Source organism: Sparus aurata, chromosome 23 (assembly GCF_900880675.1).
Source record: "Sparus aurata chromosome 23, fSpaAur1.1, whole genome shotgun sequence".
Lineage (NCBI taxonomy): Eukaryota > Metazoa > Chordata > Actinopteri > Spariformes > Sparidae > Sparus > Sparus aurata.
In genome coordinates, this window is record NC_044209.1 from 8,423,320 (window position 1) to 8,448,473 (window position 25,154).

General features: G+C 40.3%; 1 long non-coding RNA gene across 2 annotated transcripts; it reads right to left on the bottom strand.

Annotated features, from left to right (window-relative positions):
* Positions 1 to 24,050, bottom strand: LOC115575790 (uncharacterized). 2 transcript variants are annotated; one of them, XR_003982734.1, is made up of 3 exons: positions 23,600 to 24,050; positions 11,725 to 11,835; positions 1 to 2,690 (listed from the first exon to the last, which is right to left on the bottom strand). It is a non-coding gene; the product is annotated as an uncharacterized LOC115575790 (long non-coding RNA). The 2 variants fall into 2 exon arrangements; XR_003982733.1 differs by having other exon boundaries at positions 1 to 11,835.
* Between the last annotated feature and the right edge of the window lie 1,104 nt (positions 24,051 to 25,154).

Below are 25,154 nucleotides of genomic sequence, written 5' to 3' on the forward strand. Positions count from 1 at the left end.
TGTATAATTTAAATGTTTATATTAGCGACTGATGTATCACATGAACTGTCAAATGTAATATGTTTTGCAGAGATTACAATATGGAAAAGACAATATATATATATATGTAAAAAAAAGAAAATAAAAATAAAAATCTGACTTGAAGCCAACACGGAGGTTGTCTGGGATGTGATGGTAGCGTGGGAATAATTCTTCACACCGGCTGACTGCTTCTCTGTGGGTTGGCTCGTGACAGGCAGAGGTGAAACCAGGGTAGGTATTGATCAGTGTTCACATAGTACAAGGCAGTTTTACAAAGGGAAAACAGGAGGAAGGGAAGAGAACCTGCCCTGTGAAACGACTGACTCAAAACAGTCACCTACAGTCCCACTTTTGCAACACACAAACCTGTGGCATGAATCACCTCAGTGAGACAGACTCAGCAGGTCCTCAGGGTAAATTACATCACAAACGTTTAATAGACTGAATTTATGTAACAAGGTCATTCTGACAGTAGTTTTAAACAATCACCTTAGCAATCAGACTCACTGTTATCAATTTGGCAGAAAACACACATTTAAGAGACATAATTTGCCTTTGAATGAGACCGATAATTTCCTTTTCAATGACCAGCATATAATGAAAAATGACTCAGTCCACTCTGTATAATTGCCTCACCAGATGCAATGTTTGTGCAGCCATATCTGGGCATAAAGCTCTGGTACTCGCACTGGATATATTATTTGTTTTTGTGGCAGATGTAATGGTGTGTCTCATCATGGGCGATTACCAAAGGCTTTCAGGGAAGTGGACACTTTTGCATCTTAATCCCTCTCCCCTGAACCGACCTGCATGTCACTGCCTTTCTCTTCATCCCTCTTTTGGGATTAACAGTCAGGAAATCTGCAGGAAAACGTTCATTACAGAACATCTCTGACTTTCTTTCTTACTTCAGTCTGAGAGATCAAGCCACTGTTATATATTTTGTTCAGTAGCGTACTACTTACATTATCCCAAATGATTCAAATCCACAAAAATACATAATTTCATTTAAGGTAATGATTCGTTTCATTTGGCCTCATCGATGAACACATCAGCCTGAGTCACATAGATGGATAGATTTTCATCGGCAATGGTTGTTTAACGGTGAAGACAATAGCTTCCATAATCCCATGCTACTTGACAACATCATCAAACTACATCTTTGTTCTGACTGTCTGAGAGACCAAAATTACATACTGTGTGTATAATATGTGATTCATGACATTAGGGAGGAGGTAGCAATTCAGAGTTACAGAAAAAGACTTTAACAACACTGTAAAATCTTACACAAGTAATCATATTATTGTACATATAATCGGTGGTTAGTGTGCAAATATGGTACAAGCATAGACACAGAAACAGTGCCACCAGTCTCTAATTGACTTTTCACAGACTTTTCAGGCCCAAGTCTCTCAAATTCAAGGACTCAACACTGCCTAGTTTGAGACATGGATCACAGTTCATTACAGGCACCATGCAAAGAAACTTTTATAATGAGAACAAGCAGGTGTTACAGAAACTCACAGACAATAATCTAAAAGAATACATTAAAAACAATCTTCAATATCTACTCTTGCACAAATTCAAGCACATTCAATTTACCATGTCTTTTGTCCATTTTCAAAAACTTTCAATGGCTTAAATCAATCCCTTAAATTCACAGACTTTCAAGGGTTTCAAGGACCCATGGGAACCCTGCACAATTAGTTGTATATCAATTACTTCGACACTATTTCTTTAATCAATAGAAATACTGGTAAGTCCATAAAATGACAGACAGGTTTTGAAAATAAGTGACAAACAATCCAAAATGAAAAGAAATTCAGTTTACCTTGACAATATTTTGAAATCTGATGTTGATTCATCTGTCAATGGATGAGTTGACCGCTCATTTCAATGCTAATCAGCAGAGACATGATTAGTAATGTGTGAATATTTGCAAGAAGTTCTCTCTACATTAAATTAAAACTGACCTAAACAAAATTAAACAAAATCTAGCTGTGTAAAAATCTGTGATTTCTTAAATATAGTGTTATAATTATCGTAAATCCTTTGGTCTATGTGAAGCGTCCTCAGGGCAAATCATTAGGAAAATAAATGGGATGGAGTGAAAGATAAAAACCTTTTGAAAATGCTTTTTGACCCTGGTCTTTGACCACAGATTTCTCTCCCTCACTCAAAAGAGTCTCCACTAAGAGTAACCTCTTACACCTTACCTAGAATCTACTTAAACTCAAATATAGATGTTACATTGCTGCCCTCATGCCCTCATGCCCATTACTCCCTCCCTTTCTGACTCATGTTATGAAAGCACTTAATACTGTATCCTAGCCCCCCTACACCACCATGTCTGCGCTGACTCTCTCCACTTCTGTCCGTCCCCCAAATGCCACAGGAGATGTGTTCCTATGGAAACTGGCTTCAGTGAAAGTCCCCAGTTTTACCTGGTGACCACTGACTGGTTTTGTATTATGCGTGTTTCATCTCTGCTGTAACAAATCTGTATCTGCACCTACCTCCTCACATTATAGGTTATAAAAAATCAGCACCAAATGGGAGATGCCATTGATGATGAATTGCTGGCTGGTTGCGTCTTCCATTTTTAGACACGGCTCGGATGTGGAAGACTGTATGTCACAGCTGTGTTATTAGTTGGTGGCCAAGGACACCTGTATGAAGACAGACAAAACATAGAAAATATAATCTTTACGCACACCAATGCAGCCAAATATGAGTGTCATCACAGAGACACATATGTAGATACTCATCTGATGTGCAGTTGTTTTAAGTTGAGTGTAATCATTTCCTTAAAATCATACTGAGATGCAATGTGAGTCTGCAAAGTCATTTTGATTCTTGACACTTTCTGCTACTGTCACACATATTGTGATGAACTGATTTGCTGAAATATTTTAAAACATTTCATAAATGGTGAAAAAAACTCAGGTTAACGTTTTATAAAACAAACAAAAAAATCACACCTTATATTAAACCACAAAGCCAAGGTTGTCCATTGGAGCTGATGATTCATCACAACACCTGCTGCAAACACGCAAATGGCTACACAAGTCTAATACAGAAATCCTCCCCACTGATTGTCATTTTTCTACACTAGCCTAAATTTAGACATAGAAGAACCTGACTTTTCTATTCGAATTTGAAGACAGAGGTAGTTACATTTAATTCGAAGTCCATCTGAGACTAAAAGCTCCATCAAACCATTTAGCTAAAATCTGGGAATGTTTATGTATTCATGGAGTTTTGATGGCTCAATTGCTATTACTATTACTTCACTATTAATTCAGGATTACACATTCAAATACAAAACTCAACATGTACTCAAGAAAATGTTCCTTGAAAAGCAAAGACATTTAAATGATTCAGATTGAGCACATGTTTGCCAGTTGCCATTCCACTTGGTGCAACCATTTGGAGCATTCTGACCAAAGCGAAATTGGTTTGGAAACAGCAGTTTTCCCTTGACCAAGACTGTGAAGCAAAGAGGGCAGTCATACTTTACTGGTCTATGTTCATTGTGCAACATGCTCTGTTGTGGACACCGCCTGATGGTTCCGCTCAAAACTGGTGGAAATGTGCGGTAGCTTGCTAGATGACACAAAGGTTGCAAGAATCATGAATGGATTCCGTTCAAGAATCAGAGGTGATGAAAAAAAGTGTTTTGAGAACTCAAAAATCAAAATCAAATCAGTACCCAGAAATTCTCCCACTTGATTTTACACTAAAAATGTAGTTTGGACCACTCAAATTTGTAATAGTCAGTACTAGTCTTGGACTAAAATCCCAGATTTATGGGACATACAATCATACATTTGTAAGGTAAATGCCCAAAATACGGTTGTTAAATTCAACTATTGAAAAACGGTAAGTTGACAGTTTGTAGGAACTTACTTTAGATATTTGTAAGATAAAGAAGAGAGACAAGCACCCTTATTTTCTGCTCAGGTTTTGACTTTCTAATCAGAATCCACTTCTTGCCACCTACTAGAACCTCAATTTCTTAATATGCTCAGGTGAACAACATCCAAACGAATGTGAATGTGATCCTGATTTTAAATCTTTATATTTGCCTCACAAGATGCTGTGAGGCGTGGAGACAGTGACAAAGCTGCACTTAAATTAAACTTGTCATAGTAGAGTGTATTGCCAAGTATTGTAGTTGTGAGTACTGGAGAAGTGGGGAGTGCACACATAATAGACGGGCTGATTGAGAATATATTTTGCTAAATGTGTAACCAGAGTAAACACTTTGCTTTTCCTATAATTACACCACTTACAACCACATCAAACATTGCAACTCTATTGTCAAGAGCAGAGTCTCAGACAGGGTCACTGTTCCTCAAGATATTTTTCAAAATCAAATTAGCATTACGTCTAAATCTGAGTCTAATCCACAAAAGCCAGACCATAAACACAGGCCCACGGCACATTGTTTAGATATATGAACAAATGAAATGTGATGAAACGATGTCCAATTAGATTTTTTTTTTTAAATCATTCACCAGATCTGACTCACAGTATAAAACTCTTATTTGATTTCGATGATCTCACATAAACTGATTTGTTCTAATACTGTAACTCTCCATCTCTCCTGCAGTGGTCTTCTCAGTGGCCTAAGTTTCACCTCCATTCTGGAGACCTGATATCTGGGAGCAGGACAGAGTTTGCCCTCCCACCCAAGACCCACACTTGTGTTCAATGGTGCCATGGGAACAAGTAGGTCCAACAGGTGAGGGGTTTAATCTGACAGGATCTGCACTACAGACTGTTTCTCTTAGACTACACTAAGACAAACAAAATGTATTGGCAGAAATTAAATTTATTAATAATTATGTCATATGTCATTAGTGTATAATCAACTAAAACTAAGAAATGGTGGGGTTTCGTTAAATTAGAAAGAGCCTTTTATGTCTTCAGAGGGAGCAGGTCCTCTTCCCTGAAGTCAGCCATGTTGCACTACCATGTTTCTACAGTAGCCCAGAAAGGGCGAACCAAACACTGGCTTGAGAGAGGGCCTTTCGCATTTATTGCTTTAATATTGGCCATCATTGGGGAGGGTGAGACGAGGTGTATTAAGGTGGTCACAATCTACGACTACACTGACAGATGCCTCTAAATCCTACACACTGGACCTGCCAACTACTGGAACTATTTTGCCATCCTGACTTTGTCTTTTGTTGAGTATTACTGCACATGTTTGATTTAGAAGAATTATTCTGGGGGGTGGTTCTGATTGGAATCCTTGGACTTAATGTCTTTGTCTAATTTACTATGTCTATTTATCCGTTTAAATTGCAGCCTTTCTATGAGTCTCAAAACGAGTTATCCTTTTGTAGGTTGTCTTGTCCGGAAGTATTAATACAGGCTTACTGGCTGTAAGAATGGGCGTGTTCATTTGGTGAACTAGTCGGAGTGAGTCAGGCCCAGCTCAGGGATATTTACAGCACGCAGATCTTTACAAAGGCCAAGGCGTCCTACACTGTCCTGACCAGCACACAGAGCTCTTCCTGTCAGGCAGCTGCAACAGATTGCCTGTTATAAGAATAAGACGACTAAGGGGTGTCTTCTCAATGGAAATTCATATGTGCATCAGTAGAAATATTTAAATGATATTCCAACTCAATTACAAAATTGTCCTTTGTTTGTTTTGTTTGGGTCTAGTTGTTGGTATGGGTTTTTCTTTTGTCTTATAGTTTAGTTTAAAGCTCTGACTGACTTTGCTGACTTTGATGTCATATATGCAGAATATGGCAGGTAACTGTTTGGTTGATAATTAGAAACATTGTCAATTCACATGCTGCATATCAATACTCACATGTAATTTGTAATATCCCTTTATGTTGTAATCACTTCTGTCAATGCAGTTACCTTGATCAGTTGTAGTGTTTTTCTGTTAATCCTGATATAGTAAGTCAATGCAATATTTTAGTGGTTTGAGGGAATGTAGTGGTGCACCAACAAGTCTGGGACAATTTCTCTGTGATATAAATATTTATAACGTCAAGCAGCTAACAACATGCTCATAGCAATAAAATACCTCAAATCTTCTTTGTAGCATCCAGGTTATTGGCACATTATGCCTTAAAAGCTCATCGCCACACAAGAACAACTTCCTAACTCTGGAAATGAAACCATCCGAGGAGTACGGGAATGCACGAGGCAATACTTAATAGGTAGTGGTTAGCCCCCCACAAAAAGAAATACGTTTAATGACAGATTGATTTTTAGCTAAAATGACCAGAAATCCATCCTCTAAATAGCTTATCGCTCTGTTATCAGTGGTTAATGAATGCTTACCAAAGAGTGTTAACATTCATTTACATGTAATCAGTAACATATATGTTGGCCCATCTAAAAATGGGTTGTCTGACTGACACTTACTCAGATATAATCCTATAATCTGTGATGACAGCAATCCTTCTCACATAGATAAACTGAACTCACCTTCCCAGATGGTAATCCTCCATGTAAAGGAGAGAGACAGGTTAGGTTGATGGATATACTCCAGAGTGTGGCTAATTTATGTAGATAAATTAAGTTTTTATTGCCAGAGAGATATTTTAGGACCTGTATATGTCTTTTACGACTGTATACACCAAAGAGTTTCCCATTAAGAGGGTCTTTTCTGGCTGTTTCTGATTTGAGACTGCTTGCATCCCTTGTGTTCCTCATGAGTCAGGTATTATCTTCCTATCACCCTGCGAGAGGGTGCATAGCGTCTGGAAATAGCCGGAAGGTACACAATGATCAATAAGATTACTTAGAAGCTGTCCTCCTGCTCTTTGTTCCTCATCCTTCATTGATTTGCATAACCATAGTGATAAATAAATGATAAAATTACATATCTAAATGAACATTTCTGATTATTTCATTGGCAGTCTGTGCTTGTTCTGAAGTTGTGATCAGTGTGAGGATCCTCCTCATTTTTACAATTTCCCAGAAAAGTTTTTTTATCTCTGTAATCTAAATGAGTCAATCTAATGTCACCAAATTTTTCAAACACATTTCTGAAGCCTAATTTTACCCTCTGTGTTGGCCTGACAGGTACAGCATTGTGTCAGACATTTTACCAGAGGAGGAACGCCAGAAGATCTCTAGTTTAGGACTACATAACGGCCACAGCTCGCCCAACTTCCAACCGGACTCGGCGGTTGAGAAAGGCACCGAAGATAGAAGTGGGAGGTCCAGAGCCTCTGCTGCAGTGCCCAGCACAAGGGTACAAGGAGGGATGAACAACTACAACGGCAAGATTCTGACAAGGGGCTCCAACCAAGTGAGGAGCCGTTTTGTAAAGAAAAATGGGCAATGTAATGTTATATTCACCAACATGGAGGAAAAGAGGCAGCGCTACCTGGCTGACATCTTCACCACCTGCGTGGACATCCGCTGGAGATACCTGCTGCTTGTATTCTGCACCAGCTTCATGGTCTCGTGGCTTTTCTTCGGTATTATCTTTTACACTGTCTCTCTGGCACATGGGGACTTTGAGGAGCAACCAATGGTGAAAAATGAGGTGCTGGCGATGGGGGGACTGCATGGACCCACCTCTGGACACACAGCTGGAGGGCAGGCACAAAGGATGCCCTGCATACTTCACGTCCATGGCTTTGTTGGGGCGCTCCTGTTCTCCATGGAAACCCAAACTACCATTGGCTATGGCTGGCGCTGTGTTACCGAGGAATGCCCTGTCGCTGTGCTAACTGTGGTTATCCAGTCCATCGTGGGCTGCATCATTGACTCTTTTATGATTGGCACCATTATGGCCAAAATGGCACGTCCAAAGAAGAGGAACCAGACCCTTATGTTCTCCAAAAATGCAGTCATCGCAATGCGCGATGGCAAGCTGTGCCTCATGTGGAGGGTGGGCAACCTGCGGAGGAGCCACATCGTGGAGGCTCATGTCCGTGCCCAGCTCATACGTTCATATGTCACTGCTGAGGGTGAGTTTATCCCTTTAGAGCAGATGGACCTCAATGTGGGCTATGATGAGGGCACAGACAGGCTGTTTCTAGTATCCCCGCTGGTAATAATCCACGAGATAGATAAAGACAGCCCCTTGTACACTTTAAGCCGAGCTGATCTGGAAACAGATGACTTTGAGATTGTTGTGATCTTGGAGGGGATGGTGGAGGCCACAGCCATGACCACACAGTTCCGTAGCTCCTACCTTGCCAGCGAAGTTTTCTGGGGACACAGATTCGAGCCTGTGATCTATGAGGACCGGAACTGCTACAAAGTAGACTATGGTCGTTTTCACAAGACGTACGAGGTGTCGTCAACGCCCCACATCAGCGCCAAAGAGCTAGACGAAGCCGCAAGCCGGGCCTCTACTGCTTCCCCCATTTCTGCATGTAGAACCACACAGGACTTGATTCCCAGGTCGCTGAGCGCCTTTTGTTATGAGAATGAGGTAGCATTGAGCTGTGGGGAGGAAGAGGATGACATCTTCGACTCCTCTCAGACTGTAGGGAAGGAGAGGGCAGAGGAGAGGAGGACTTCAGTTTCTGTAGACTTTCAAAATATGTTCCAGGACACTGCGACAGTGACATCAGGCAGTCACAACGTCATGTGTGTTCTGGACATGGACAATAACCAGATGGAGTTTGACATCCTACAGACTGCCATCCCTCTTGATCCGGTGACCTATAAGAGCGAGCAAGAGATCTAAAGAGCGCAGGCAAAGTGGACTGTCAGGCGTTCAGCTGTGGATGGCATGTACTAAAATGTAAACCCCCTTTGCCTTGCCAGTGTTGTTTATTTATATTTGTTTTTAAGAAATGAAGAAAAAGAAATAACTTTTGGCACATGCAACTGTGTTCCTCGAAGAGCCATAATGATAAACCAGACTGATTCTGCAGCAGGACAAAGAATCTCTGACAAGGCGCTGGTGGGCTTTTGGCACCCTTATATTACGATTTCACAACCAAAGGAAAGCACAATAGCAGGAGAAAAAAAATCTGGAAACTTGAGTCATGAGTAAGACTGTATGCACATTTTGCATAGACAAAAATGTACTTTATTTACTGTAAGAATTACATTATTTTCTGTGAATATAAACAAGAGATTTAATGAAAGCAATAGCAGTTTTGATGTTACTCTCTTCCTTTTTGAAGAGGACTGAGGTCACGACTTACACAGTCAGTTTTTAAGACATACTGTTTTATCAAAGCTTGGTGGATTGATGCTTGATAATCTCCATGTTGTTCATGGATTTCAATGGTCATCATGTGGCAATAGTTCACCCCAAAGTCTGCTATTTGCACTTACGTGAGACTGGTTTTCTTCAGTCTTTTCCTGTAAAACATGAAAAAACCTCGCTTTATTTAGGCGTTTTAGGGTACATTAGTGACAATCTACTGATTTTGCTTTATAAAAAAACATTCCAAGTGCAATCACTGAGTGTAGCAGAAGGAGTGTTTATTTTCTGAATTTGATAAAGATTCCTTAAGACAATAACTTTTGACAGCCGTCTTAATTTATTGCAATTTTGGAAGAAATCACTTCATTTTAAATCTTATGTTAAAAACATATTTCTGCGCTCAAAACAAAGTTGAGTTTCAAGAGAATATATTGAAAACAAAAGTGAATATTTAGTTTGTTATCGAAGAATACCTTTAGTAGATTATAGATGCTTAAAAGAGCCTAACTTTTATTTGTTTATTGTTGATATCAATATTAAGCGAAGTAGGTATTTTGTTCACTTTATGAATCACTTTTTTCAGGTTTTTCTTGGTTTGTTTCTTGTGGAGGCTGCAGCCAGTGATAACAGAAACAGTACTGAGAAATGCCTTTATTTCATGTTTGTGCTGTTGTTCGCCAAAGGTCTGGGGTTGGAGAGTAAAGTTCGAAGCACCTCTCATTTATGATTTGGAAACTGGGGTGCGTGCAGCCTAAGTGTACTCATTGTCTTTTGACAGTAGAAAGGTGTGAAGCCACCATAACGCACAGCAGGAAACAAAGGGATGGAGGCTGAGGAGTGTCTGGAAATGTGCAATAAGTCACTGGAATGGGACAGTGAGAATAAAGTGTAACTGTGTAACTGTACGTCAGGTAAAATACATGACATGAAAGGGACAGGGACAGTAAAACAGCAGGTTCAGACTACTGGGGGAGGCAGGTGGTATAATTCATAGAGAAAATAGATCTAACTAGTCTGAAATACTTGAAATTCATCTTAATGACTGTATTATTTGGAACTTCACGCAAACTGAAACACATGTTTAATTTAGCCACAGCAACATTAAGGATATAAAATGACTGTATTTTGGGAAGTTTTTCCCTGTCCCCTGTGGCAGTAAACCCGCTACACCTGATGATACTGCAAATCTCGTCCTTGAAAGACTTTTATTGTTTTGGGGTTTTTTGTCTGTTTGTTTTTATTTGTGAATTTGTTTCTGCTGGTCATGTTGCTAATAAGCAGGCGTTTTGTATCAATATGGCGAGAGAGACTGACTGTAGAGATCATGTGCATCTGAGCAACGAGCATTCAGTAGTTTTAGATTTAAAAGTTGTCAAGATTTTAATGGCAGAACTTTAATATCCCAGAACATGATAAGCATATATGACAATTTCATTGACAAACGTACACTGCCAGCCAAAACAAAGAGCAATGTATTCGTAAATGCATGATGACAACCTGTTATGTAACTTGTAAGTAAGATAACTCTCAATACGGCCCCTGTAACAGACAGCTGTACTGTACTGTATGAATGAGTACTGCATATATGTTAATGATTTACATTTGATGGCTAGGTATTAAACAGCACGGCAGGATTGCCAGAACTGCCATTCAGAGTTCTAGCCAGTTTCCAGATGTTTAACTGTTGAAAGATACCTCAGTTTGATTTTCGTTTACTGAATGTGTTGATTGCTCCAAGTGCTTAAATGTTTTGTTTTTTTAAAGCTCCTGAGAACTCGGTATCACATTTTAAGTATTCTTTTAATTGTTTGCATGCTCTTAACCCTGTTATCGTGCATACTGGCTTACTGGCAAATGTTTCACTGGGCTTAAAAGAACTGAGCCATCGTAATGTCATTAGTTCCAACTGTGCTGTTCCTCCTATGTCCATTTTATGCCGTGAAAAAGGACCTATTGGTGGGCTCTCAGACCCTAACCGGAGCTTCTAAATAGTGCTTTATTAGATGCAGGTGTTAAAACATGTAGACAGTGTCAGTATCTCAAGTAACACATATGCAATGCAATATGTTTTTTTTTTTTTTTTTTCCTGGTGACTAGTCATTCCAATTGAATAAAAAGTCATTAAACAGAGGTTCACTAAAGTCTATATGAATTTTAGAATTTCATTTCAGGTTATTCAAGCACTTTTAAAGGTCAGTCCAAAATTGTAGAAAAATACAGTGTACTAAAGGTTTTGACTGGCAGTGTATAACAGTCCCCCAGAAGGGGCGCCAATTTGAGTACAAATAACTAACCCCAGTAAATGCCATCATGTTAAAAAAATGTTTAAAGTATTTTCTTTTCTTTGCTTCCTGCTTTGTAAAATCCAGTGATTTACTTTGAGACGTATGCACTCAGCAATCTATTGAACTAACTGAAATAAGCTGAAAAGAAAAAAATATATATCTCAAGCACTTTATTCCTCCTTGTACCTTTTGATGTTGCAAATAAACATTTATATATTTGAAATGGTTTCTCCTTTTTGAAACTTAAAATGCCTACTGAACTTTTCTATATGAGTGTTGAGGCTCTGGAGCCACTAGATGCCTCTGCAGCCATTTCTATCAAAGAGGGTGTCAGCAGCACACACTCAGCCACGTGTTCCCTCTGGTGGTGTACTGTGGAAGAAGCAGAGAAGTTTGAATCTGGATCAGTGAACAGAATAAAATTCAAGGAATGTTTTGAGTGAAATGAACATCCCACAGAACAAAAGTCAAACTGCCCTTGATTAGTTGTAAGATCGTAGGACAGCTAACAATGTTGTGTATTTCCTGGAAAGGTTGGCAGCATGAGTAGGACAGGCTGACATATTGCACATCATAGTGGGTGCCAGAGCCCACGTGCATATCACATGTTTCAAAGCTTTCAGTGCCACAAATCTGAATGTCTGATGAATTTCCAAAGGGCTCTAACGTGTGCAGTGAGTCACAGTCTTATGGTTTGTCGCTGAGATGTGAATGGAAGGGCTTGAAGTGTTCATAAAATTATAAAGAATGTCAAACTAGGCTGATGATTATCTTTCTGTTAACTGAGCATTTTTGATCACTCTGACGGGGACTTTCTGTCTTTCAGTCTTTCATGCTGTTGAAGAGTTTGCAATCTGAAGTTAGGATTTGAATGGGGGAGTTTCATTACCTTTACATCCATACTAATTCATTTTTGAGAAATAAATGTGATTCGATTGATTTCTTTCTCCCATGAATGTATGATGAACTGGACACCTATGCCTGCAAGATGAAATCAGCTCTCTTCATCTCTTCATGCAATGGAGGCCAGAGCCCCCTGCTGGACAATCATCAGACATTAGCTACACATACAAAAAGTAGATACCAAGCTGACCAGTATAGTGATTAATAGTGATGCTGGGGAACACCAACACTCTAAATAAACTATTCTGCAGAGATGTTAATGCAACATAAGGAAGCGAAAGATTGTGGATATGATTTGGTTTAACAATATATCTGCACAATTAAGTTCTCAGTTTTTTTTTCTACAATACTTTTAGCAGAAGAGGAAGAATTTAAGAGAGAGGCGAAGTGTGGATAAAGTGTTATCTCAATGACAATTTTGTAAATAGTAATTCAGCCAAGGCGTTAGCTAGCTAGCAAATATTTTATGCATTAGCAAGTGCACAAAGTAAAGATATGTGATGTATTATTGTAACACTTTACCGATAATAACACTTTACTTCAGCCAGGGAGTGCATGAAAAGGTAACGCTAACATTAATCTGTCATTTCCGACTGAGATACACTTACAGACACAATTATAAAAGTTAAGAGTTCATCCCATGTAGGGGGCTGTTTAGCTCAGTTGGTAGAGTGGGCGTCCTCGCTTCAGTGGCCCCGGGTTTGAGTCCCTGCTCGCATCCCTTTTCTGTCATATCTCCATCTGTCCTGTCAATAAAGCCGTATAAAAGCCAAAAATGTTTTAAAAAGAATTAATCCCATGTGTTTAGATTCAATTTAGATATTCTTTCTGGGTGGAAAACCCAACATTGGCACCCACTCAGTCCAATAGGCACTGCCTGATGCTAACTCCATGGCTACGGCCTTGAATTGTGCAGTGGCAAGTTGCACTTTTGAGGAATTTGACAAGGGGTTCAGTGAGACTAAAGCTTCTTGCAGACAGGCCCAGGCTCATTGCAGGGTTGTCACACCATCAGCTTCTGTAACATGCTTTGGACAGCATGCAGCAACATACAGAGCACCTTTATCAGGGAAGAGATCTCTGCATGATTTCTGACACTGGGAGGGCAACAGGTCTGCATTCTGACAGAAAACACACGCAGCTGTTTGCTTGAGGCTGCCCTCCTTACTTCAAAATGTATCTCCATTTTTTCAGCCATTTCATGTTCCTATCCTATAATCAAATAATATCTGTCCAGATTTTAATTAAGTTAAAATCATCCTGTGTCAGGGTAATAAGAGACTTCCCCTTACTGCCCTGGTTGTCCTGTCTTGATCTTTCTTTAATTATATATCCTTCATCTCTGTCAGTCTTTCGCGGTTCCCATGCACAGGAACCCTAACAGCACAAAACCACCCACCCTTTGGACCTCTGAACCTCATGAGACCTGGAGAGGCATTTCTTTCGGTGGAGGCAAAGATGAAAAGAGGGATATGAGGAGGAAGGGGCAAGCTGCTCAGTAACTGCAGGCCTCGAGGCCATGAGCTTTTCATTAGCCGGTCAGTGAGTGAGTGAATGAGTGTGATCGGTGGAATGGTAAAATGGGAGAAGCCATGCTGGGCCACATCAGCTATTAGGGTGATTTGGGGGCTCCCACTGACTCCTATTGTGCATTGTCTCCCAAGTGAGCAATGGAGGCTCAACAGTGAGCCTTTGTGCGGGACATTTAAATGCCTGTTAGCATGCTAATTATGGGATGTGTGTGTGTCCATGTGTGCCTGTGCGCGTCCATCATCTTCACGTCTTCTCCAACCTTCTATCTCTCTCCTGCGTGGGATTTACAACCCTTCAGCTCCCTGTCCTCTGTCACTTCTTTTTCCCCAAGGCACTAACGCAGCACTACTAATCTGTGAAATACTGCTGTGACCCCTCTCAATGCCTCTTCCTGTTGTTTTCCTGTTCCCAAGGTCTGTATATATTTTTGTGCCCGCCGTGTCTTGTTTGGTCCCTTTTGTTTATTAATCAGCTGATTCCGATTCTGCTATGCTTGCATCAGATTAACTTTCACACCAGTGTTTTAACATTAAGACTCTCCCAAAGTCAGTGTAGGACATTATCCTCACATTTAGCAATGGAAAACCTCAATTCAGACATGCACAAATCCTCCTGCGAACTCTTCTGCCATCGCGAGCCTGTGCTTCATTTTGTTTCACCTGTCTCCCCTGTTGCTTGATTATGGGCGTACAATTGCAGATCCCAAAATATTTTTGGCTAAAGAAGGGCCATCCTAGAAGAGCTTTTCACAAGTTGGACACAATAGCATGAAAACCTGTCACATACGTTAAAATTCAATCAAGGGATGATGTCAGGTGTTATTGTTATTTTTTCCCCCACTGCACTGAAATGCATTATACAACCAGGATTCCAGGATGCAGTCATTTGCAAATCCTACCCTTAAACCCTAAATACAACACAAGGACAAGACATTTACTGTTCAAGCTGACAAACGTTATTACTTTTAGTTAATATACACTCACTCTGAATCTGATGCCTGTAACACAAAGTTGGATCAGGGATATGTTTTCCACTGTGTCACCTTTTTCTTTGAAGAACACTCAGTAACACTTGAGAGGATGAGTGACCCCAAGGGGAGAAGCTGCAGACCAGGCAGCAGGCATAAAGGTTTGGTGTATTTACGGGGGCATCTACAGTTTAAAAAATGCTGTATCAACACCACAAGAGAAGCAGACCAAACCAGAACTTAACACGCTATTGTCTGTATGCTCGACTCAAGCTGTTACCTCATACTCACGCCTAAACCTAACCAACACTGCCAATGAGGGCAACCAATCAGAGGCAGATCAAGGTGATGGAGAAAAGCAGTGGGAGCCACAATAATGCACTCATGATAGTATTTTGCTAGGCTAGCTAGCTAGCAGTTTGTCTGTGAAAACAAGGTAATGTTAGTTAAACAGCTGAAACCATTATATCACAATATATTTCACATGTTTATCGGTAATGTTAGTTTGAACTCTGGACTACTCGGTCTTGTGGTGGGTGCCTGTTGTACATCGTTGTAAGCTAACATTAGCTAGTGTTGCACACTGTTGGCATCGCAGGGGAGCAGAAGAGAAGCAAGACACTCGTGAAACGTGAGAAAACATCACATCCCTTGGATTATCCCAGAAAACCCTCCTTTAATAGATATCAATCTAAAATCTATTGTAGACATTTGATAGTCATTGAAAGGTCTCTTTTTTTTTAAAGCTACGATAAGACAAGTAGAATGGATTCACATTATTAGAAATACTTAGTATCTTTTTAATATGCATCCAGAGGCAGAGACAATTTTTTTTTATAAATGACAGCATAATGGGCAGTAGAGTTTTTGAATCTTTTAGTGTTGACTCTTTTTTTAATGTGTGTGTGTGTGCATGTATCTGTATGTGTGTTTGCCTGAAGACAGTTGAGTAGTCCGCACACATTATTCAGATTCACATTTCTGCATGTTGTTTGCATGTCTGCCTGTTTTTATTAAGTGTGTGTTTGTGTGCATGTAGAGTCCCATGGTTTCATCCATGTATGTGCTTCTATTTGTGCGTGTGTGTGCGTGTCTGAGGCGTCTATATGAGCAGCTGTGGGCCCTGTGTATGAACTCCAGCTCACATGGGCAGAGCGAGGGAGGGCCGCAGGGTAAGGAGGCGATGGGAGAGGGGACTGATGCCCGACAAACTCGCCATCTCCCTCTCCCCTTTCATCTCCCTCTCCCTGCATCAAACAACAAACTCTTTCATTCAGGCATCTTTGCGGCCAGCCACCCCCAGACCCTCGAGGCCCCCACCCGTTCACGCTGCTTAATTCAATGTTCCGAGAAAAACTCATGATTTGAAAGTGACTTTTTTTATCCTCGTCCTTTTCCATATCTCCCCCTTAGATTCATTGCCCCTCTTCCTGTCCTCCCTAACTCTGTTTTTTTCCTATCACATCAAAACATCTTCTGTGCTGTAAACACAAAAGTAAAACCCAGGTCAGTCGTATCTGGCCTTCACAGTCATGGTAAATAGATCATCCAGTGAGTATTGAGTAAGACCATACCATTACATGAAAATTATGTTACAATACTTGTTGTAAAGTAGTTCTTTGAATGCAACGTTGGTTTGAAGGGCCAGCATTTACTCATAGATACAGTAAATTATTCGGTAGTCTGTCAGAAGCTGAGGGCCGGCTCATCTATGTTTTTCTAGCGTAAATAATACGAATGACTCGGGTCAGCTCTGAAGTTGCACAATGACATGACCTCCCTCAGTTCCTTTTATGCAAAAATGAACTCAAAAGTGGATTACCTTACGAGCAGGATGCCAACTAGATGTGCACAACAAAACACTCTCAAAAGGGACTTTTTACTTATCAGAAAAACTTTTCCTTTTTATAAAATACTAATTCTCATGGCTTTATCTGACAGGACAGCGTGAGACCGACGGCACATGGGATGAGAGAGGTGGGGGGATGACATGCAGCAAAGGGCTACCAGGATGTCCGATCAGAGAAATGTATATATAAGTATATAATATATACAAGTATAAAGTTATATCAATTCTATGAATTATAAAGGGCTCTGTATAACATTTTGTAGCAATTTACATGAGTTACTCACTTTTTTACTGGCCATATGTGTTCTTCCTCAACTCTCTCAGTTGGCGAAACAAGCCTGTGGACCATTTGTGTGTTTAATGCTGCAGGACTTGTGCACTTCTTTGTGAAGGACTCAGGTCGGATTTTCTTTGACAGTCCAAAGGATGTGACTTTATGCGCATTCTCGAGTTCCGTGTCTCCAATCTCACTCCACTCCACAAACAGAGAGCAACAGCAGCTAACGTTAGAAATGGAGTCTACTAACATAAAATAGATACTGGATTCCACAACAACACAAACGTTCAAGCTTTTGGCTGACACTCAACTCCAATGACCAAAGGACTGGAGAAACTCAAAAGACCAGGTCATTTGAACTAATTTGTTCACTTATTAGGTACCCCTAGCTAAAACTTCTGCCATCTAGTACAACAGCTATGCGATAAACTCTACTTTCTTGAGCTTTCCACATTGTGTAGGTTGTCGTTTGAGGTGCTGTTGCTCTGTATTGTGTGATAACAGATGTGGTTATTCATATCCCCATTTATCTCAATAAGGGATTGCCAAATATTAGTTTTTCACTCATTGCTTATCTCATACAGATTGATCTGATCAAGACAGTCCTTTGGCTACAGATAAATATGATCTCTGGTTGAAAATGTACATCCTTTTTGTTTGTGTATGATTTTTTTAAAAAATAACCGTAAAATTGTTTATACAGATATGTATTTTTACGATAGGCACAGAATAATTTACATGCTTTTAAAGCAGTGGTGAAAGACGTATGATCAACAAGTAAAGTGAGCACTAACACACTATATATGGGCTTCATCACGACAATAAATCCTGCATTTAAGATTTTACATAAGTATAAAACTAATTGAAGTGTAGATAAAGTATCCCCTTTAGTAATGCTTAACTACTGTATAATGTTATATTATTTGTTTATCAATATTGATGCATTATAATTTGCTTGCTTGTTTAATTTTGGTCAATGTTAAGCCAGTTTTAATTTCAATGTCCTATCTGGTCAGGTAGCTCATTGGAATACATACGATTTTAGGAGATGATCATTTGTTTTGTATGTAAAATCTTTATCTGTGCTGACTGGGTGTCAGGTATTAGTCAAAATAGGTGCCTTTATTGCAATGGATTATAAACTGGATTATATCTTATAAGCTGATTATATATGTTTTGTGTGCAAATTCTTTGTAAAAACATAAACAAATAGTGGAGGTAAAAGAAGAAAGCAGAAAATGGAAATTCTTAAATAAAGTACAAATGATAAAGCAGTAGGCTACATGTCAGTATTTAAGTAAATGTACTTTTTCCCCTTCTGTTTTCAAATATCTGACATTCATATTATTGTGCTCAGCTATCAGTAAGTCAAGCTAAATTAAATATCTAATGAGAACTTTGTTGTGTGTCCAGGGGGAAAAACAGTCTTCGAGAGAAACATTAAAATCGAACATTTTTGTCAAGGCACATCATAGCTGTGATGTTGTCCTGAACAGCAACCAGCCAGACATGCGGTAGAGACATCCTAACAAAGGACACCCTTGTTCTCAGCTGAATTCTTGAACATCATTTTCTGCATTTTCCTGCAAATGACTCAATCTCCACGTCCCTCGCCTCTCATTCCGCCCAATTATCATTTTTCAAGCATGTCCCCCTATGTCCTACAGAGACGGGTTGTTTGGGAGTTTCCAAATCTTACCATGAAATCTGTTTATATGTTCAGGGATGTGTGCCAAAAAACACACAATATAAACACACGCAAACTGCATGGTAGATGAAGAGAAGTGGACGTAAAAGAATAAAGTGACTGATTTTGCGCCGAGAGGGAGATGGGAGACAGTTGCGACGGACACAAGGCAGCATTGAGGATTCTCTTTTTCTTCCTTAATCGTCCCCTTTTTTTCTTTTGCCTTTGTTGCCGTCACAGCTGCAGCAGGGCCCGGCCACCCCACAGTTTTAAAGGCCGGTCTTGGTTGCAAAAGGGTGCAATGCTTGTCAGTGTGTTATTGGCCGCTCAGTGCATCTGTGCGTATAAAAAAGGATTCAGTGTAAACCAGAATTGATGGTACCAAAGGTCAAAGGTCATGTGAGGCTGAACTATCTCAACAGGGTATTCACACTAAGCCACTACTGTCCCTTTTTAATGCATGATAGATGATAGTAAAACATGTTTTCATAAATTATTAGTAGCATTTAGCTAACCTCACCTAACATTTAAGGCAAGGTTTATATACTGTATTATAATCTGGAGAAAATGGGACCTATTCAGTCCAACAAAAATTGCTGGCAAGGCACAAACACCCAGAAATGTCCGGCTTCTGCGTTTACTTTTTGGTTATGTGACTCACTGAATGTGCGCCAAAGAGCATTCCCACTTGCCCTGCTCGCAAGTTCCCACTGTGCCAATAAACTTTACATTGTGACAATGTCACATGTTTTCTAAAAGTTGTCCTGTCAACAGTTTTACAGATGTCTTTCTAAGAATGGTGATCTATGGGGAAAATAAAAGAGTGGTTACTGACTAAAACTGGAAGCAAACCTGATCAGCAGCATATGTACAGCTTATTATACATGTATGACACTAAATTGCAGGGTAGTAGTTGAACTTCAACTTATTGCAAGTGTTTTTTAAGAACCATACTGCCCTGAGAGTGGCTTTGATAGGCCGCACCTCGGCCCAGCAGAGCATTCTGTTAAATGCTATTGCAAAATGTAATGGCAACCAATCACTTGTTATTGAGACATTTTGCTAAAAGCCATGTTAATCTCACACTGGCATTACAGGAAAAGTCATGGGATCACCAATGTATTTAGTATTCATCCTCCGGGAACCATTTGTGCCAATCGGTTTGTAAACTAGTGTGGCACTCAATCGAGCGCAAACCTCCACCAAGGCCCAATAGTCCCCTTTAATTCAATCAAGCCAAACCAAATATCAAACTCTGCAGCCCATGTATCACTCTGGATTTTAAACTAACTGCTTAGCCGTACTTGAAGTTCACCAGATCTAGGATCCACATCAAATTGTATTCACTCATAGATACCAGACACCTACATATGCCTGATTCTTTTCATCCAGACCAATGCATAATAACCAGGGAAATTAAGGGAAATGTCGAAAGATGTAAAACAAAAGTTGTTGTCTACACGTATGGCTGCCTTGTGCGAGTGAAACAGGAAATATGAGCCAAGCTCTCAAAAACATACCAGCAGAGATCAGCCACAGGAAACTCAACTCTCGCTCTCTCTGGCTCACCTGGGACCCTCACCCTAATACCCCCACCCCCTCAAACACCACCATCCTTCCCCACACACCCCACCTCAGCCGCCCCATATATCAATTTCCTTTAGATGTTCCCCCTCACACAATTGAAGTAACTAGATTCTTTCCTTTGGCTGGCCAGTGGAGATATGAAGCAGAACACACAATGGGCTATTCATTAAGGTAGCACACACACACACACACACACAGGCAAGTCTCACTCCATTCATCTAAACCCAACCAGTAGCAGCACCGTCCATCTCCTAAAGCCCACACACATACGTCTACCGACCATATGCCTCTGTGGCATTAATGCATGCACACGTTGGCATGCAGACACACACGTACGCACAACTATCTTACAAGGGCACACAGTAGCATATGTAAATACATTTGGCACCCTCATACACACACAACATCCCACCTCACTACCCAGCTGCAGAGAACCCCGGTCCAAGATCTGGCCAAACCCTCACACACACACTCACTCACACGCACCTATGTATGCACAAACGCATGTACACACACAAGCACACACGCGCGCGCGCGCGCGGTTTCTACCACGCCCACCCCTCCTCCCTAGCCAGTAACTCAGAGAAAGACAAGATGAACACAAAAGAGTAGGAACTTTGGTGGCACAAAGGCAGGATTCACAGACATTTAAGAGGGGGACCTATTTGAATGATACACAGCTGCATGAATTTATTAAGAAAGATGGACGGGAGAAAAGATCAGGAAGGTCTTGTGGGAGGTTGAATTCTTTTTATCACCCTTTTGAAGATTTGTTGACATTTTAATTGAGGATGTTACTATTCGTATGCAATCTATAAGTTATAGATGCTCAGTACTCGCCTTTCATTTGGCTTGCTGTAGGCTACTTTTAAGATAAAGGGGTGTTCTGATGCTAGAAAAGAACAAGGAACCTGGTTTCCTGAGCAAGACTGTGAATCCATACCAGTCCCAGTTGTGTCGGTCTCTGGCTCTGACCTCTGACCTCCCTATATGGTACAAAAGTAATCGGAAATCTATCAATATCACATTATTAGTGGCATTATTCCAGAGGAACTCAATCCAGAGTGCCGCTTTTATTGCAAAATACGAGACAGAGTTGATTACATTTGTAATAACTTAATAACTGCAATAACAGTAGCTCACCGGATCCCCCTGAAAGGCTGAGTGATCCACTTCAATGGTGGAATACTGACACACCTGTTCTGTCATGCACAGGTGCATATAGGAAGAGAGAATGGGTGAAGGAGAGAGAATTAGACTAAGAATACCACGGAGAGGTTTTTTTCTGTAAGTAATAGAGGGCTATAAACTGCTTTCAAATGATACAATGACTCACGTTTTGTTATCAACCTACACACATACTGCATGTGGAGGTTTTTGTTTACATCTCTGCTCGGACTTTTCACGTAACCACAATAACATCAGCGTCAGGTCAGTTGGACAGACTCCTCAACTGCGTGACTAAGCAGGAATGTGTTTTGTCTGAAACAGACAACAGGCAAAAAGAAGGCGACCTCATCCAGGTCCCTTTGCTTTAGGATGCTGTCTGTCGCTCAAAAGACCCACATTATATACACTTGGAATTTGGAATTAGTTAATCAGATTAATCACATTTTATCTGTTTATTTTTGCAAAGCCACATCACTAGATACAATAAGGGCTGTAATTGTTTTTATTTGGTTATGATTACATTTTGTTATTGATTGCATTACATTGATTACATTGTTAATAAATTGCAGCCGCAAGAGTACAGCTATTTCATGTTTTTAGTTAGCTGAGCCTCAGTAAACCCTCTGGAATTATTTCTAACTCCTACGTATCCAATTATGTTGGTGAATTTTTATAAATCTGTACATCTATTATACTGACGACTTGTTTTTTGACAGTGACATCACCTGGCACCTAAGATTAGACTGTCAGTTAAGTAACTGTCAGTTCTTTTGATTTGTTTACACATAAACAAATGATACAAATTAGTAGACACATGAGCAGCAGAAGATGTGCTAGAGAGGTGCAAAAAAAACCCTCAGGAGACCTTGATCTGGGGAGCCGTCCTTATAATCCATTAGGAAAAAAGAGAAAGAGGATCAGCACGGAAGGGATTCTGGCCTGGCCCCAGGCACAGGGGTGGACCCCCGGAGCACACGGCCTCTGTCAGGCTGGGGCTTTGCTTACGCTGTCGACCCAAACGGCAAGGCCTGCTGACCTTTCACTGTCAACGTCCATGTGCGCTTCACAACAAGCTACACCCTCTGCCAGTGTCTTCAGTGCAGTGAGGTGTTTACCTTGAAACAACAGCTGTTTAAATTGCAGAAGGAGCCTCAGAAGTTACATGTCTACAGGGAAAATTGTTGTGACTTTTCCATATTTTCTGGTTCTTTTATGGCTTTTTTAACATATATGAAAGGCGATAAATAAGCATCCATCATTCATAACATCACAACGTTATTTACTAACAGTCGCAGTTTAGTCAAACAATCTCAAAGTTTCGACTGTTATACTGGAGTGACCAACGCAGCGGCTGATTATTATTACACTGCATTAAAAATCTACCAAAAATCTAGTATCTTTTACTTGAACAAAATTATTTTACACTTTGTAGTGGTAAGTATTTTGAAAGTTGCTTCAATCTGTTTTTTCCTGATAAAAAAAGAAGTAAAACAAGCCTGCCGCAGTGTGACGATGTTAGAATCGTTTAAGCACAGTTGTACATTTTATAATGAGCAGCGCACTTTTTACATGGTGCAAGACAAGGCTGTCACGCTGAATACACATATATATATAGTCCATTAATATTATAATTAGACCTAATAGAAAATTAGACCAAAAGACCAAAGACTAATAAACATAATTATCTTAAATATTTTATATGACTTTTATACAAAACACGTATAACAGCACTGAGGTAATACAGCATTATCTTATGCATATTACAACATTACACAATTATTGTTTTGTTTTCCGAAACGTTTCTTTTATTACACTTTGACTGTCAAGCTTTAAAGCATCATTTATTTCGGATACTTTAGGAAATTATGAAGCAAAAAGAAGATGTTAAACGATTTTCTCAGTGTTAGTTCAATCAAATGTATTATTTTAATCATAAAATAACATTTTTGCCAGATATCTTAATTGTAACCGGATCAAGTTCGACCCGTTAATTACACAAGCCAGTATATTAATCTCAAACATCTCGTGTTTACGGAGACTTGTGTCGCATTCATTGACATTTTTTGTCCCACATAAATGTCCTCAGTGCAACTTTCTCGGGCCTGTTAATATCTCCTCATTATTTGCGTACAAACACACACACACGCCAAAACAAACACTCACGTCAAACCGAGGCAGGGCCGCAAATCTTCCGCTCCACAGCGGGACAGAAATCCGCGGAGTGGCTCTCTGAAGGTCCCCGGTTTAAAGCTCCAGGAGCCGGACTGTCCCGCCACAGCTCCCCGGACTGAGCCGCCGCGCTCCTGGACTATTTTTCTCTACTATATGTCAGAGTTTGTTGAGACGCGGACAAAGAATGGCATGAGCAAGGGAATACACAAGCTTTTTCCTTCTTTTCTTTTCTTTTTTCATATGCACAGAACTGCTTTTTGTTCCCCATTTTTTTTTTTATTTAAGGGGGAAGGGGGTGCTCGTTTTGATCACATGATTACAATTCACCTGTGATAAAACAAAGGACGCAAAGAAACGAGGGGAGAGGAGGAATGAAAGGGGCAGAGAATCAGACAGAGAGATGCACTCATGGTTAGGATTCCCTTATCACAGTCAACATTAATGGGTAGTGGGGAAAAAAAGTGCTGATTTTTGGATTGGGTGCAGTGTGTCGCATGGCGGGGATACAAGGGGTCATTGTTGTGAAGAACAGCGCTTGTGTTTGTATCCGTGCGGCCCATAGTGTCCCCTCTCATCTCTCCGCTCGGCGATTTCTACCAATACTGTTTGGGTTGAAACGCGCGCTCTGTGCCTCTCACTTAGAGGCGCTGATGCAATTATAAAACTCACACATGGACATGAAGAGGCGCACTGTGCGCGCCACGCCATCTTTTGAAGGGCCTTGAATGTTGTCCACCTGTGACGTGGTGGTGAAACGAAAGTGGATGAACATGTGCGTACAACCAAACGCCACCTTCAGCGATGTATGATTGTCATTCTTTCGCCCATTGAATCGGAAAACGGCCTCGCAACACGCTTTATAATATGTGAAATCAATTCGAGGCTTTGGGTTTTTTCCTGACCTTTATGAATTCTCGGTGATTTAGTATCTTTGTGTGAGTTACAGCTCTCCCGTTTCTCCTCTCAAGATGAGATCAGGCCACTGATTAAGCTTAATTTATGGATCAGTCGGCAACATACCTCCGAGCATGTTCTGAAATCTAAAAATTATACCGCGTCGGATTGATCAAATATCATACTCGTGATGAATTGACCACGAAAATCCCGCAGCAGCTCGGCTGGATTCGTGCACAGTCTGAATTTGAATAGGCCCGCTATTTCTCAAAACAAAGAATTTGTTAATTTCGGTTCCTGGAAAATTGTGAATGTAATTAACTGGCGTGTAAGGTGTGGGACTATCACATGAACTATATACGCTTCCCTGTATAATACAGAGTGCGCGTAATTGAATCATACAATGCAGCTAAGCATCTCCATATCCAAGCGTAATGATAAGTCAGTTGTATAATTTGTCATGTTCAAATCCCTGTGCGTAAATTTCGTGCGCGCAATTACGCACACTGGTATCTGACTCACCCTCAGCCAGTTTGAGAGAAATCAAACTTACTGCTCTCCATCTTTTGATAAATAATGACTTTATATAGATAGATAGATAGATAGATAGATAGATAGATAGATAGATAGATAGATAGGAGTGAGAGCGCGA